Source organism: Lepisma saccharinum, chromosome 2, assembly GCF_977018435.1.
Source record: "Lepisma saccharinum chromosome 2, izLepSacc3.1, whole genome shotgun sequence".
In the NCBI taxonomy this organism is placed as follows: domain Eukaryota; kingdom Metazoa; phylum Arthropoda; class Insecta; order Zygentoma; family Lepismatidae; genus Lepisma; species Lepisma saccharinum.
The window spans coordinates 179306522-179320846 of record NC_139230.1 but is presented as its reverse complement, the minus strand read 5'-3'; the positions used below and the strand labels follow the sequence as shown (position 1 = coordinate 179320846).

At 37.3% G+C, this 14325-nt stretch overlaps 1 long non-coding RNA gene across 2 annotated transcripts in view; it reads right to left on the bottom strand.

The window, feature by feature from the left end:
* Positions 1 to 1178: 1178 nt before the first annotated feature.
* The window catches only part of LOC145980714 (uncharacterized), a 73088-nt gene continuing 59941 nt past the window's right edge, over positions 1179 to 14325 (bottom strand). For both annotated transcript variants that reach the window (XR_014440872.1, XR_014440874.1), the window contains exon 5: positions 1179 to 1730. This is a non-coding gene — a long non-coding RNA (uncharacterized LOC145980714). The remainder of the gene's footprint in view (positions 1731 to 14325) is intronic.

Genomic DNA, 14325 nt, shown 5'->3' with positions numbered 1-14325 from the left:
TGGGTGTGTGTCTGCGAGAACCAATCAGGTCCGCGAATGAGCGAGCCCGGTTGCCACAGCTAGCTCGCTGCATCTTTCTAGAAGAGCGAGTGGCCTCTGCCTCTTTCTACCTCAGCCCATTTGTTTGGCTGAGGAGCAGACGACACGAGAGTATCGGCAATAGTGTGCGAGCGACGTCTGCTGTTAGCCTGCGAAACGCTCTTTCTAAGGCCTACTGCAGTATAGGCAACATGATAAACCGCATGTTACAACAACAGATCTAGGCGACATGACAAGCCACACGTGTCGCTTGGTCGCTTGCATGTCACTCGTACTGGGCCCTTTTCCTCAATAGCTTGCAACGTGTTGCCATGGTTTGTTGTTCGTGCATGCGTGATGCAATGAGTGTCTTGCTTTAGGTAGATTGCGCACCAAAGCGACAAGCGGCACGCGACACTTATCGCTTGAGGATTTCACCAAACGAATGCTGGCCTGTGCTGCCCATCATGCCACTACGATGTGAAATGTTGCTCTTGATTGGCTAGTTTCCAAGTGACATGTGCTGCGTGTCACTTTGGTATGAAAGTTGCCTTGAACAGAAGGACCTATGTTCCATTAGTGTGAAATCCCCATATTGTTTGTTGCATGTCGCTTTGATCTAAAATCTCCTTGAGGAAAAAAAATGCTCCAGTATTTTATATATTCCCATTGATGATGTTAAGGGAGGAGGGAGGCCAGGTAAGATTAATTGATTTATTTAGTTTATTTTACTTCATTTTTCTGCCACTTTTGGCTAATCGTGAAAACAAGGATGACACAACACGGGATTATACCGGTTTTTAAGTCCATATGTCAGAGCATCGCTAGTCTGCTATGTGGAAGGGAGGTTGACAATTGGGTGCCTTCCCTTATACCCCAAAAGGTCAGGTAAGAAACTGCAAGGAAAGGACCATAGAATATCAACAGGAGAATGAATAGGCAATGATGTACACAACATTTTAACAAATATGAATAAGGTGTTTGTTTTTTAAGGCCACTTTATGCACAAGTAGGTTAATTGGGACAGGACCTACAGTTTAAAGTGGAATCCAAACCATTATGTGCCTAAACTGGGTATCCAACACAGAACCCCTTGATCACAAGACAATGATGTTACCACTATCAAATACGAATACAGCACATTTTTATTTCTGATTGTTTTATTGCAAAACTAATATACAAAAGCACTTTTAAACACAGAGCTTCTCATTCAACATATGACCACCAAACATTAACATTTTAAATAAGTAAATTAAGTAATTTAATAATCTCTAACAATGTAATACTATAAACTGGAGTCACATCTGACAATGATATGCTTTCAAATTCCAAAGCTAGAATTGTAGCCCACCAAAATATTTCTTTTAGGAAAATATTTCTACCCTAAAACCCCATGATAAAATACAACCTAGTATGATACATGGGAAAATGGTGCACCATTTTCTGCTGAACATAAGGTACACTAAAATATTTTACAACTATTCAGGTACAAATAAATCAAATGCAATATAACTTGTATACATGTTCATATATCATTATGCAACTTTGGTTCTCAATCACATCATCACAAAACACAACACTTTACAATAAATCTCACTCAAGATAAACTCAGTCTTTATATATTTAATAATATTTTATCTGGTTCCACTTTTAACAATAATGGTTCTTCTTACAAAATGAAAGACATGATATTGATATGTCAACAGTGGACACTGAAAAAGAAATAATGAATTATTACAATTTATATGCTCTCAAACAATAGCCAGTCTTAAAAGACACTAACAAATTAAAATCCAATGGCATATTTTCATTTTATTTATACAGGATGTAATTAAAATGGGCCTGCAGACCACAGAAATGTATAGAAGACATCAAAATAAAGAACAAACTTGGTACCATATCAGAAAGGAAGTGGTGGAAACTGAGGAAGAAGGAAAATAATATATTGTCTGTTTTTCAACCATTTTTCCTATTGTTGGTTTATTTCCTGTTGAGTTACTGTACATGTTCCTCACTATGTTTTACAACACACAATGTGGTAGGTAGGACATCATTTTTCACAGAATATGAGTTCCTTGCAACACTGGCATGAGCCAATTCATGACAGGAAGCAATGTCACAGGTGCGATCAAATGTTATGTTGGGTTGCAAGCATACAGGCATTGAACATTTGTAGTGATGAAATGACACACCTACGGCAAACATGGTACTAAGAGGTGTTTATTTTTATGTCCTCTAGCAATTTCTGTGGTTGTCTGAGGGTGCCAAAGGTGTCACTCAAGCCTCCCTTTCAATTTTCCAATTTCCCATGGACCCAATCAAGCAGCTCTAAAGGGGATGTCACAATGAAGCAAGAAGTGACATGTGCTGCATTGTCAGGGATGATCAACAAATCAAATTAAGGCTTATGCACCATGTCAAGATGCTGCAGTGAAAAACATTGGTATCCATTGCTTCATTCTCAAGTGACAAGTATTGTATGTCACTTTCCCACTTTGGTGTAAAATCTCCCCAAAGAAGTGCAAAACTACACCTATTAATTTTTCCCATAAAATGTCATGCCTTCATGTTGAAGTTTTGATTATTTTGGTTTCAATATTATTATTACGTCAACAATCACAGACATATGCCATCTCAGGGAGATTTCAAACTGAAGTGACAAGCTACAAATGACAATCAACAAGTTAGATGGGGTTTTACACTGAAGTGAAAAGTGAAACAAGTCCCTCCAATCTTTAAAAAAGCCTTCACTGTACATGCACAACCAACATACTGAAGTGACACATGTTAGATGAGCATGCCATCAGAAATCAGACATCTAATTGTGAACCTTCGATAATTTCTTATATATCTCGCTCAGAAGTGCATTTCTGGAAAAATGTTAATGCTGCTTTCCACCAGTTATTATTTTATGTAATTTTCTGCATATAGTAAACTGATAATGTTAAGCATTGAAAAATATCTCAATAGATGAGGCTTTATAATGCAGAAAACCCAGTGTAAATATCTCTTACAGTTTTCATGATATAAATTTTCAAATTTTGAAACACACTGTATTACTACTACTTCTCATTCATTTTTATATCAATAACCTGATGCACCTACAAAATGTCTAGTCCATACGGAACATTTTACTTCCAATGATGAAAAACTATTCTTCAAAAAATCTGTGGATGCCCTAGTCTGCACTGCACCATCTACATTACTTCTTTAACAATCCAACTTTAGGCTCTGGAAGACATCAATGTCATATGCATTCTAATGTGCTGCAAGTCAAATTCCTTTGATGGGAAGAAACTGGTGAACTACTTAAAGAACAGTAGCCCAGATTCCAATTCAACACAACCTAAATTTCTATGAATGTTTCCAATCAAACTATCATCACATACTGCCTCCTAAAATCTGGTTACATTTTGGCACTGGGTACAAGCCTACTTAGCATGACTTGAGTGCCAATATCAAAACATGTTTCAGTAAAATCGAATGTCAGTCAATTAAATCTGCAGCCCTCCAATAGTTTAAAACACAGATTCTGCATATTGAAAATTGTTCAGAACAGTTATAAAAGCTACATATGAAGAAACTAATGCATTTCTTTCTCATTTTATTTCAAAAGAAATACATTGCAATGCTCAATGTTAGTTGCAGATGATGTGAAACGTCTGGAGATTCATACATTCTGAAGAGAGTGGACAGCTGTACGGGATTTGGTAGCTGATGTTGCCATATTGCCTCCGTTGCTGTGAAGATGCAGCCCATGTACGAATTTTCGTGGTGTTTGTTGAGCAATTGAGTGACATAGGGCTGCATCAAGGGTATTTCCCGTAGGATGGTGTCATGTATCATACATCAAATGAGTCCTTGGCACTAATCCAAAGTTTCTTTGAGGATCGAATAATTTCCTGGAATTTATGGCCACAGAGATAACCTAAATATTTACGTGTTGTGCGACTTACTCACTGTATAATATAATCTATACTAAATTTGTACAAAATAGTCTTACTTACATGGGTGAGTATAGAATTTCGAAACTAAGTTTGGGGTTCGACTGCCCTCTTCCTCAGGTTCTTTTTTCCTCTAGGCACAAATCATTTTATGCTGCATCAAGAGTGTTAAAAGTATTAGGTTAAAAGGTTTGGTTGAAAAACACTTGTTAAAAACAGATCACACCATTCAATTAAAAACCCTAGTTAAAAATCCTGCTATAAGGTGTTCCCCATTCTCTGTAAGACTTCATTTGCATGGGATCCTATTAAATTGACTAAACACGTTCCGTGGTTCTGTTTGCTCTGACAGCCTCCTCCTGACCCGAGAAGTCATAAAGGTCAATTCCCCTCCTATGCTGTTCCACCTTACCCTACTTGCATCACCAATCTAACTCAAACTCTCTTTCCACCTCAGCCGCATGGACCACTTCCGGAGTAACATGGAATCCTATCTTATGATATTCTTTCTTTGTTTTATCCCATTTTTTAAAATAATTCACCCAACCTTCCTCTAAATTTGTGTAATCTCTGTAAAAATAATTGAATGGTGACCTGTTTTTAAGAAGTGTTTTTCAACCAAACCTTTTAACCTAATCCTTTTAACGCTCTTGGCACAGCATAAATTGATTTGTGCCTAGAGGGAAAAAATAACCCCGAAATGTAGTTTCGAAATTCTATACTCACTCACGTAAGTAAGACTATTTTGTACAAATTTAGTATAGATTATACATATTATACAGCGAGTAATTCACACAACACGTAAATATGTTACCGATCTCCAATACGGGAGAAAAGTGCGGTTGTTTGAAAAGTTAAGGATTAAGCTTCACCGAACTATAATCAGAATAGGATTTCTTAAGCAATGTAGGAGATGGGATTTTATTCCAGGATTTTTATGATGGGGTTACAAACCATTGAGCAGCAAGGGAGAAGAACAAAAAAGGGAATTGCAGATAAAATTATTGGGGAGATGCATAAGGGAGGCATAAAAGCTTAATAAGGAGTGTATGCAACTGCATTTGGAGGTCAGTGGATGATTAGACAGACTAACATGGAATCGTATTGAAGAAAGACATTCCAGAACCGCGGAAGCAGCTAGGATTAATGACTACAAAACAATCAGGAATAAGTTAGCAAAGTTAAGAAAAATAACCAGATGATTAAGATGTCAGAAAAAAATGGGGGTGGGGGAAGTGAGGATAACCTTTTGAACTTAACGACATTTAATCTACCAGAAGATGTAATGAAAATCATGGAAAAAGGGCAAAAGTTTGCTATGAAAAGCAAAAACATCGAGAAAGAGGAATTTGTTATAGCGGCGGAAAAGATCATGGGGTGTTTAGATGATAGGGATGACAAGAAAAAAGTTAGGCAGAAGATGCACGATGTGATAGAGCAGCAAATTCAAAGAGAAAGAAAAAAAAAATGCAAAGAAAGTAGGAAAAGTGAATAGGAATTTGGGCAAAGAGAAAAAGAACAAAGACTTTAGAAAGAGATTATTTAGGGTAAAGAAATGGGTAAAGGGCAATGATGTATACATAATTAGGTCAGATAAAGATAACAAAATGGTAGTAATAAAAAGGGAAGAGTACCATAGGAAATTAAAGGAGATTTTTGAAAATGACGACTTGGAGGAAATTTTGGGGAATATGATTAATAAAATTAAGAACGAAGTTAGGAAGGGGGTCGAAATTAGTATCACGTTAGGAAGTGCAGAAAAAAAAAACAATTTAATAAGCATGTTAAAGAAAGGAATATTCCAACAGCATTTGGTATACCCAAAACACATAAAGAAGGTATCCCATTAAGACCCATAATCCCAACGTACGCACATCCGGGATATGGCTTAGCCAAGGTGGTAGTAAAACAGATTAGGAAAGTAAATGAAGTTACACAGTTCAGCATTAGGAATTCATTGAAAATCAAAAAAGCCTTAGAAAATTTAGAACTTAGAAAAGAGGATGAAATTAGCAGTTTTGATCTAGTTAATCTATACCCGAGTAGGGAAAAAACTGCAGATTGTCTACAGAGGTGGTTTAACTTGGTAACAGGGTATAATTATTTTTACGTAAACGATAAGTTATTTAAGCAGAAGGAAGGGTTAGCAATGGGTAACCTGGTATCTGGAATCATCAACAGCATTTTTATGCATTACGTAGAGAAGGCAGCTCTAGAACAGGCTAGGGATGGAATTAAATACTATGGGAGATATGTGGATGATATTTTAATAATTGGGAAGAAGGAAGAGTTGTATAAGGTATATGAATGTTTAGCGAAACAAGACGAACAGATTAAATGCACTAGGGAAAATCTGGTAGGTGATAAATTAATTTCATAGATCCTGGTATTACTAAGGTAAGAAAATAAGAATGGGGTTAACCTAATCCTTTTAACACTCTTGATGCAGCATAAAATGATTTGTGCCTAGAGGAAAAAAGAACCTGAGGAAGGGGACAGTCAAACCCTGAAACGTAGTTTTGAAATTCTATACTCACTCACGTAAGTAAGACTATTTTGTACAGATTTAGTATAGATGAGATTACCTAATTTGACACCTTCAGACTTCCTTCTGGGGAGGGAAAAGTGTACACTTTGGACATTGGACGAATTGAAGGAGAACATTACAGAAGATATAACTGGTATTGATAACAGCATGCTCCAATGAATGGCCAGCGACATGTAACAAAGTATCTAGCTGTGCTTTCAGGGGAGGAGGGGGATTTTGAGCATGTGATGTAAAGTTATTGAACTGCCATAACTATGCTATATTTCAGATGTAATAACTTGTTGATAGCTTCATTCTTGTTCACAAATGTTGACAATGAAATGTATGTCGGTTTTAAATGAATCATCCTGCAAAATATGAGAAGTACATTGTAATAATGACATAAGCAATACACAAGAGTTTTGCTTTTAATTATTAATAAGGTAGTCAGAATATTACAATAGCTGTAATTTTATCTCAAACTTCACATTTATCACAAAAGTTTGGTGCAAAATTAATGAAAACATTTTGATCTGATTTTAATCGTAATTGCCACTATACAAATATGTTGGTCACTTTTTGATTGATTGATTTTGTTTATATTACTTCACTTTTCTGCCACTTTTGGCTAATTGTGAAGATGTGGATGAGTGATGAAGAGGTGCTCACAAAGAACACCCGGGCCAGGATTCAAACCTGGGACCCCTGATATCATGATTCAAACCTGTGCTAACAACTACACCACAGAGTCAACTGTTGGTAGATTTTTTACATATCTTACACAATACCAGGAGTCCTGAATTGTGTTGGCTGAGGTCAGTATTAAATCTGAAGAGATGTTTTCCAATACTTATACCACTAATACCTCCATGTGGAGTTACTGGTCTCCCATTGGTCAGCTCCCCAGGTGGGGGATAGGGAAATGCTCACTAGATATAGTGGGTACAGGACAATCAAAATGCTCAGGGTGGACGAAAACCAGAACTGCTGGCCTGCAGTTAGTAGAGGGATTTACAAGGCCTAGGGGAAGAAAACCTGAAAACAAATCACCTGGTCCTCCACATTGGGGGTTGGGAATATGGCCAACTACCATACTCCATAAAAGAACCCACAGTTACGGAAACAACATGACAGCCTTGGATGAGCAATGGAAACAAAGAGATGACCCCGGCAAAAAAAAAAAAGGATAATGACATCACAATAGCAACATAGAACGTAAGAACCATGAAGATAGCAGGAAATAGCAGACATAGTAATAAATAACAAAATAGATGAAACTGCTCTCCAAGAGATAAGGTGGTATTGAAGAAGAAGGATAGACAAACCCAAATCCACAATGTTATAGAACAAAATAGAGTTATTATGACGATAACTGTCATAGGCGGCTGTTAGGTGAAGTAATATATTTGGTCCGGCTTTGAAATGTAACATAAGGCTGATTGTAATTGCTCATAGATGGCAGCTGGATGCCAAACAGCTGATCGAACTGATGGTTAATACAAAGATTTCACAATAGATGTCCTCACTGTACCCTAATTGTAAATTGGTCCAAATGATCGTATTTAGTGATATAAATATACAATTGCAATGTAAATACAACGAATGATAATATTTTCCAAATGAGATAATGTATGATTGAAACGTTATCGCAATTAGTAATGTACTTTGCGAACTTGCAAGAAAAGGGAAAGATTCGTCAAAACCGGAAGAATGCAAATGTTAAACAGGAACTGGTTCCAAGAACAGATCACAGAACCCATTGACTGTGCAGGAAGCCGTGGAATTGACATGGATGGAATCGGTTTGAGGAATCGGATCAGCGGAATGGTTCAAGGACTCTGTCCGGAATAAGAGTGAAGGTATGCCTTGCGTCAAGGAACAAGCTAGGAGTATCAATGGAAATCGGGTTTATTATGAACTGATAAGTGGATCCATTTAGTTTAATTTGTTCATCAAGCACCGTTCATTGTAAATTCCAAAGAACATTTTTCTCCATTGTGTGTGGAAATGGATATTATAAGTTAAAGTTGTGAGAATTTTCCGCCTGATGTCAGCTGATCTGTAAGTACACATCTTCAGTTAATTCTTGCATCGTAATCAGACGAACATGCAGGAACATGAACCATACAAAGTTTCATCCTTAATTTTGAATACACTAGCATCCGTGTGAGACATTATGGCCACGATTCGTGTGAATATCTTGTGATGGATTTGGCAGGAATCTTGGCATGCTGAGTAGCCATATTAAAAAAAAGTTGTGGAAGAATTCAATCGAGGGTAAAGAATGGTATACGTCTCAATCTGAGATTGATTCAATTGATCAATTTGTGTTCGGTGGTCCAGTACAAAAGGGACCAAGGTATTTTGTTGCACATTGGAGTGCATATATAAACTTTGATCGGGTGAATTAAAACCCATTCTGTCAAGTTCATTTTGCTTACACACCACAATTTGTTGGTGACAAGGTCAGTGTAAGGTGACCATATTCTTTTGAATCGAAGTCTATGTCGAACTTCATGCTTGTAATACCCATGCATATTGGTGTATGTCCTTAAGGCAAAACATTTTGATGAGTGATTTAGATTCATACATTCCCGAGTAGTATACAGGAAAACCTCATTAATATGAAGTTCAAGGGACCAAAAAATGTCAACTTCGAATTAAACGACTTCGAGTTATCCAAACTTTTCAAGATGGCGCCTGTTTTTCAGGTGTAAATAAAGTAGAGTATAAATTACCCCCACAACCGATGTTTTATACTTGGTGGTAGCTCAGACAATACACTTTATATGTACTATATAATAATATTGTAAGTTTTAAAGAAAGTGTAAAAAAAATGTTACACAAAATGAGAACACGGAGCTTACGCAGACACAAAGATTCCAAGGAGACTGTTAACACCATTTATCCTGCCAAGTTATACAACCGGTTATGCACGGGATGCATGTTGTGGCAAAAAGTCTTTTAAAAAACTGTATTTCTTTTAATTGTGCAAAGTCGTTGCTCTTCCATGAAATTCTTACAATTTTAGTTCATAAGAAACCCGTTTGCATGGAGACCTACAGAAAGGAAAACAATCATTTACTGCAAGAAGTGAAACTCAGAAGAATGTTGACAGTAGTCACACTGGGGCGAGCAAGAGATGGGAGATAATCGGACAGAATGAATATTGGATTTTATGTGCGTTCACTAGAACATTGTCCGTTACAGGATTAACTGGTAAGAAAAGATTCTCTTGGGAGAGAACACAACCTATCCCTGGAAAGAAAGAAAGAAAAGAAAAAAAAAGAAAAAAAAAACAGGGCTGTAAATTTCATACTGGTTCGGCTGTCTAAAACACATCGTAAATAAAGTCACGTTTCCTTTGCTTCAGTTAATTTCATATTAACCCCCTTCCTTTTGCAGGGATCAGTTCAAAATCTTCCTCAACTTGCATTGTAATCCACTCTGAAAAGTAAACATACAACTTGCGATCTGTTTGCACCGAATGTGTATGCTAGGACACATTAAACAGTGCCACACTTGATCATCACTCTGATTTGGATCCCACTTTAAACTGTATATTTAGTCCCGCTTAGATCATCAGCATAAAATGAACTCAAAACAAGCTTTACGAAACTTGCGTATTTTTAGATTAATCGACAATGTATTGTAGGATTCAGGAGTATTCTGGAGGTCAAACAGTTTTTTTTTTATTTTTATTTTTATATTATATATATATATAATACAGCAGCATGCTAATGATTTTGAAGAAAAGTGGCGATTATACGAACTTTATGTGCATCATGAAGTTGTTTTAACTCTTGTCTTCCGTTCTGGAGATCAAATTTCGTTATCGTCAAATCAAAACAGCTTTGCGAGATTCAAAATAATGACTCTTATTCCTTCGCCCTGGATGAGTCATTGCCGATATCGGCAAGCAACAGCTTACCAGACGCTAGACTAAACACTGGCACCAGCTGCAGTGTAAACACAATGAGACCGGCTAGAAGTTAGAGCAGAAGGTGGCAGAAGGGAAATCATCCGCATTTTAAAGATAACGCAATTGTCGAAGACTGAACTTTTATCAGAAGTGTGAAAAAGAAAAATGATCCTTGCATTACGTTTTACCATGCAACAGACAAAATAATATGGGCAACATTTCCTATCCAGACAGCTGCATTCAAACAAGAAAGAGGGACCTAAATTCTGCAATTATTGCATTACCATGCACACCAGTTATGGATAATGAGCTGTTGTAGGAGAAGGGAGGGGGTCACTTTTCTTTTACTTATCCTGCAGTTTTTGTTCATTTTGAAGAAGGTATTCTGAACTGGTTGCTTTATTTTTGACGCCAAAGGAAAGGAGCAAGAAAATCGTGGCCGAAACAATTAGCAACGGACCCCCCCCACCCCCCCCCCCACCCCCTGTTTGCTGATAGAAAAAAGGGAGAAGTCACTCAGCCAACAGAACACTGTTTTAGAAAATTTTATGACTGGCACAGTTGGGAAACGTATGAAGCTGGAAACGGGAGTTGCAACATACGTAAGATCGACGTCAACTTTTGCGGGAAACCTAGATGACAACGCATTAAGTGGGTTGACGATCTTTAGTTAGCCTGGCTTTGATTATAGGTTATGGTTTCCCTTTATTTATGAAGTTCTACAGGTTGTCGGCTACCAGGCCAAAAGTTGCTCAGTCACGGGAAATTGCTGAATCTCGAGCTCAGAGCTAGACAGATGGGCGAGACTTCCAGGCGCCACGCGTCTTGTATTTTAGAACATTCCTGCGATCTTATCTCTCATTTCTCATCTAGCACTGGTGAATATTTCCAAGGTGGCGCATTCAGCAGGGAAAGAACTTGTCCTGCCATGAACACTGACAAAGAATGTCATGTCCAGTGGGCATTTCGGGCTGCTTCCCTTGAGTTGTCAACAGCTCTTAGGACAAGGAAACATGTCAAGGTTAAGTTAAAATAACATCCAAGCTCTCTCCACATTCGAGCTTCTCTTGTTGACTTATACAGGTGTCTACTTCGAATTAAGTGAAACCAGTTTTGCTGAAGGGTCTTGTAAACAACTTTGTATTAAAAATTATCCGTATTTTGATTTATCCGTGCCGAAACACATTAAAAATCTTATCTTATCAGCTGGGGAATGGGAAGAACTTCGGATTAAAGGGTACTTCGTATTAACGAGGTTTTCCTGTAATACCATTGCATCGGACATTTACTTTAATTTCTAGTAAGGGAAGTTATTATTGTGCATTTGGTACATGGTATACGTGAAAGATGCTCAATGTCAGACATAAGCTTGTTCACGTTCTGGCATAAATAATTTGTTGTCAATAAACCAATATTTCAGACTTGGGATTTGCAATTCATACCCAAACATTCATTACTGTATAATGTATATAGAAATATGTTAATGATGATATTTCTTTCAGGCATGGAAAGTTCATCTTGTTCTGGTCTCTAAGGGTTAGTTTCATGCGCGAGAAAAGTTTGGTGGGATGTGATTGTTAGAACAAGAGGTTAAGGCATATTTCTGTTATATGATGGTAGCCATGGGTAATGGGGGGTATGTGGTATAAAGGGGGGGGGGAGCCAATAGGTAGGTGTTTCTGTTGAAGAGTGGTTATACATGAGTGAGTTGTTTCGCATAAGTGAACATTGATAATCTGATTTCACCGCAGTCCAATGCCATCGCTGCCCGCGCTACCGATAGCAGTTAGAGGGGGGTATTCAAAATTTTAGTGCTATTGTTGTTGGGAATGATAATAGAAGCACAAATCTTACTTGTGCTTCATGAGATATTCATAAGAATTTGAGCCTCTATTTTGAACTTGCGCAGCATAAGCTTATTTAGTCTCAGTCTTTATCATACAATATTGAGACTAGCTTCATATTAGGTGGAACTGGATGCAAACAAATGAGAAGAAACATCTGGCAGTTTGAACCAATAAATGAACATATATGTAAATTGAGACTTAAGGGTATGTTCAGAAACATTACTATGATAACAGTGTATGCCCCAACGAACGAGAAAAAAGATAAAGAGAAAGATCAATTTTATGATATATTAGAAGAAACTGTACATAGAGTGCCAAAATACGATATGTTAGTAGTGATGGGAGACTTTAATGCTGAAGTGGAAAAAGAAAATTTCATGAAGATAATAGCCTGAAAGCACACACTACTTGAATAAACTAATGAGAATGGGCTGCTCCTTAGTCAGTTTCCTATAAGAGAGACAATGGGGATAAAACACATGTTCCATCTACATAAGAACATACACTTAGGTTCAGGGGTGGAAATTAGTATAAAAGCACTTCCGTTTCTCAAAAAAGGAAACAAAGTTATTTATTTATATGAGTTTCTACCGTATTATTGATGTGTATTAGGTACAATTCTTACGAATAACGTATCACACCAATTTTGTGAGTGTGTATGTGGCAGCACTGCATAAGAACTGCATAAGAACCAACAAAACACTCTCAGGGTGGAAATTACTATAAGCTGCTGGAGCAGCTGCTTTGCTTTGTGTGCTGTATGGACGTTGGTAGTGGAAGAGAAGTGTGTACGAACATCAGGTAGTAGCTACAGCAACATGCCTCATGGAAAGTGTCAGTCAGTGACGGGAAAGGAATAATTACTGCTCTCCAATCGTCAAATCGATGCTTACAAGGATATGGGACTCACCAATCATCTAATCGCTAAGAAATTAGGGCATTCGAGTTGTGTCATTGACATTTTTTCAAACTGGGGCACAGTATGGATAATTGAATTTGAATTTAAAATTTTGGGTGCATCAGCACTTAGGCTATTTTACACCAGTCACACTATACAGGGTCCAGCCCTTACCACAAACAAATACATAACTGTAATGCCATATAACTAAAATTAAAAAAAATTCTGACTTTGGTTAAAAGCTGAGGCTGTAAAGGGGCACTCAGCACATATAACGACAAAATACAGGACAACACACAGAATTATACTGACCATAGGGTCAGTCGCCAGAGCCTTGTTAGTCTGCAGTTCAGGGTGTACTACATGGGAGTGAGGTTGACAATTGGGTGTACTATGTGGAAGGTCACCCTTTACACCCCACAGTATGGATAAAACGGAAAATATGGTCAGATATGAAAGCTGTCAAGAGATCACAAAATAATTGATTTTGACTAAAGCAAAAGTCAATAACATGTTTTCCTCTCAAATCGTAGCTGATGATGGAGTAACCGGTCACTGTCAGATGAGTGCAACAAATTCTGGCAGTAGACCAAAACCTTGCACTCAAGAAACGACCTCTACGTGATGCCCAGGTGGGACAAGCAACATGGGCTAAAGGGACATAAAATAGAGCACGAATGCACTCCAGGATGAATTTGGATGCCTACTTGGCAACTCGAGGCTGAGTTGTTTCAGATGTATGAAGAATTTGGCAACAAATCTAAGTTTTCAACAAGATAACACTGCCACCATGTGTCTGCCAAGTCAAGACAGTGGTTTCAGGAGAAAAGAATAACAGATCCATGTCACCCGGCAAGAAGATCAGTAACATTTTTGAAAATTTCGTTTTATGGAAATTGTAAAATAAAATTTTGAAAACAACTTTCAAAATTTGTTATTTGCAAAAACATGTTGTATATCAAATTAAATCCCTCTTCATAAGCTTTAAAATGAGACCATGCCCAGCCCTGTAGTTGAAACAGGTCTTTTGCAAATTGTATTTAAAATTTCAGCAGTGAGCAGTTTTTGGGCAATTTTGTAAATTTTCAAATTTCAATAACTCTCGAACTGGCAACATGAAAAATAAATAATATATATATATATATATATATATATATATATATATATAT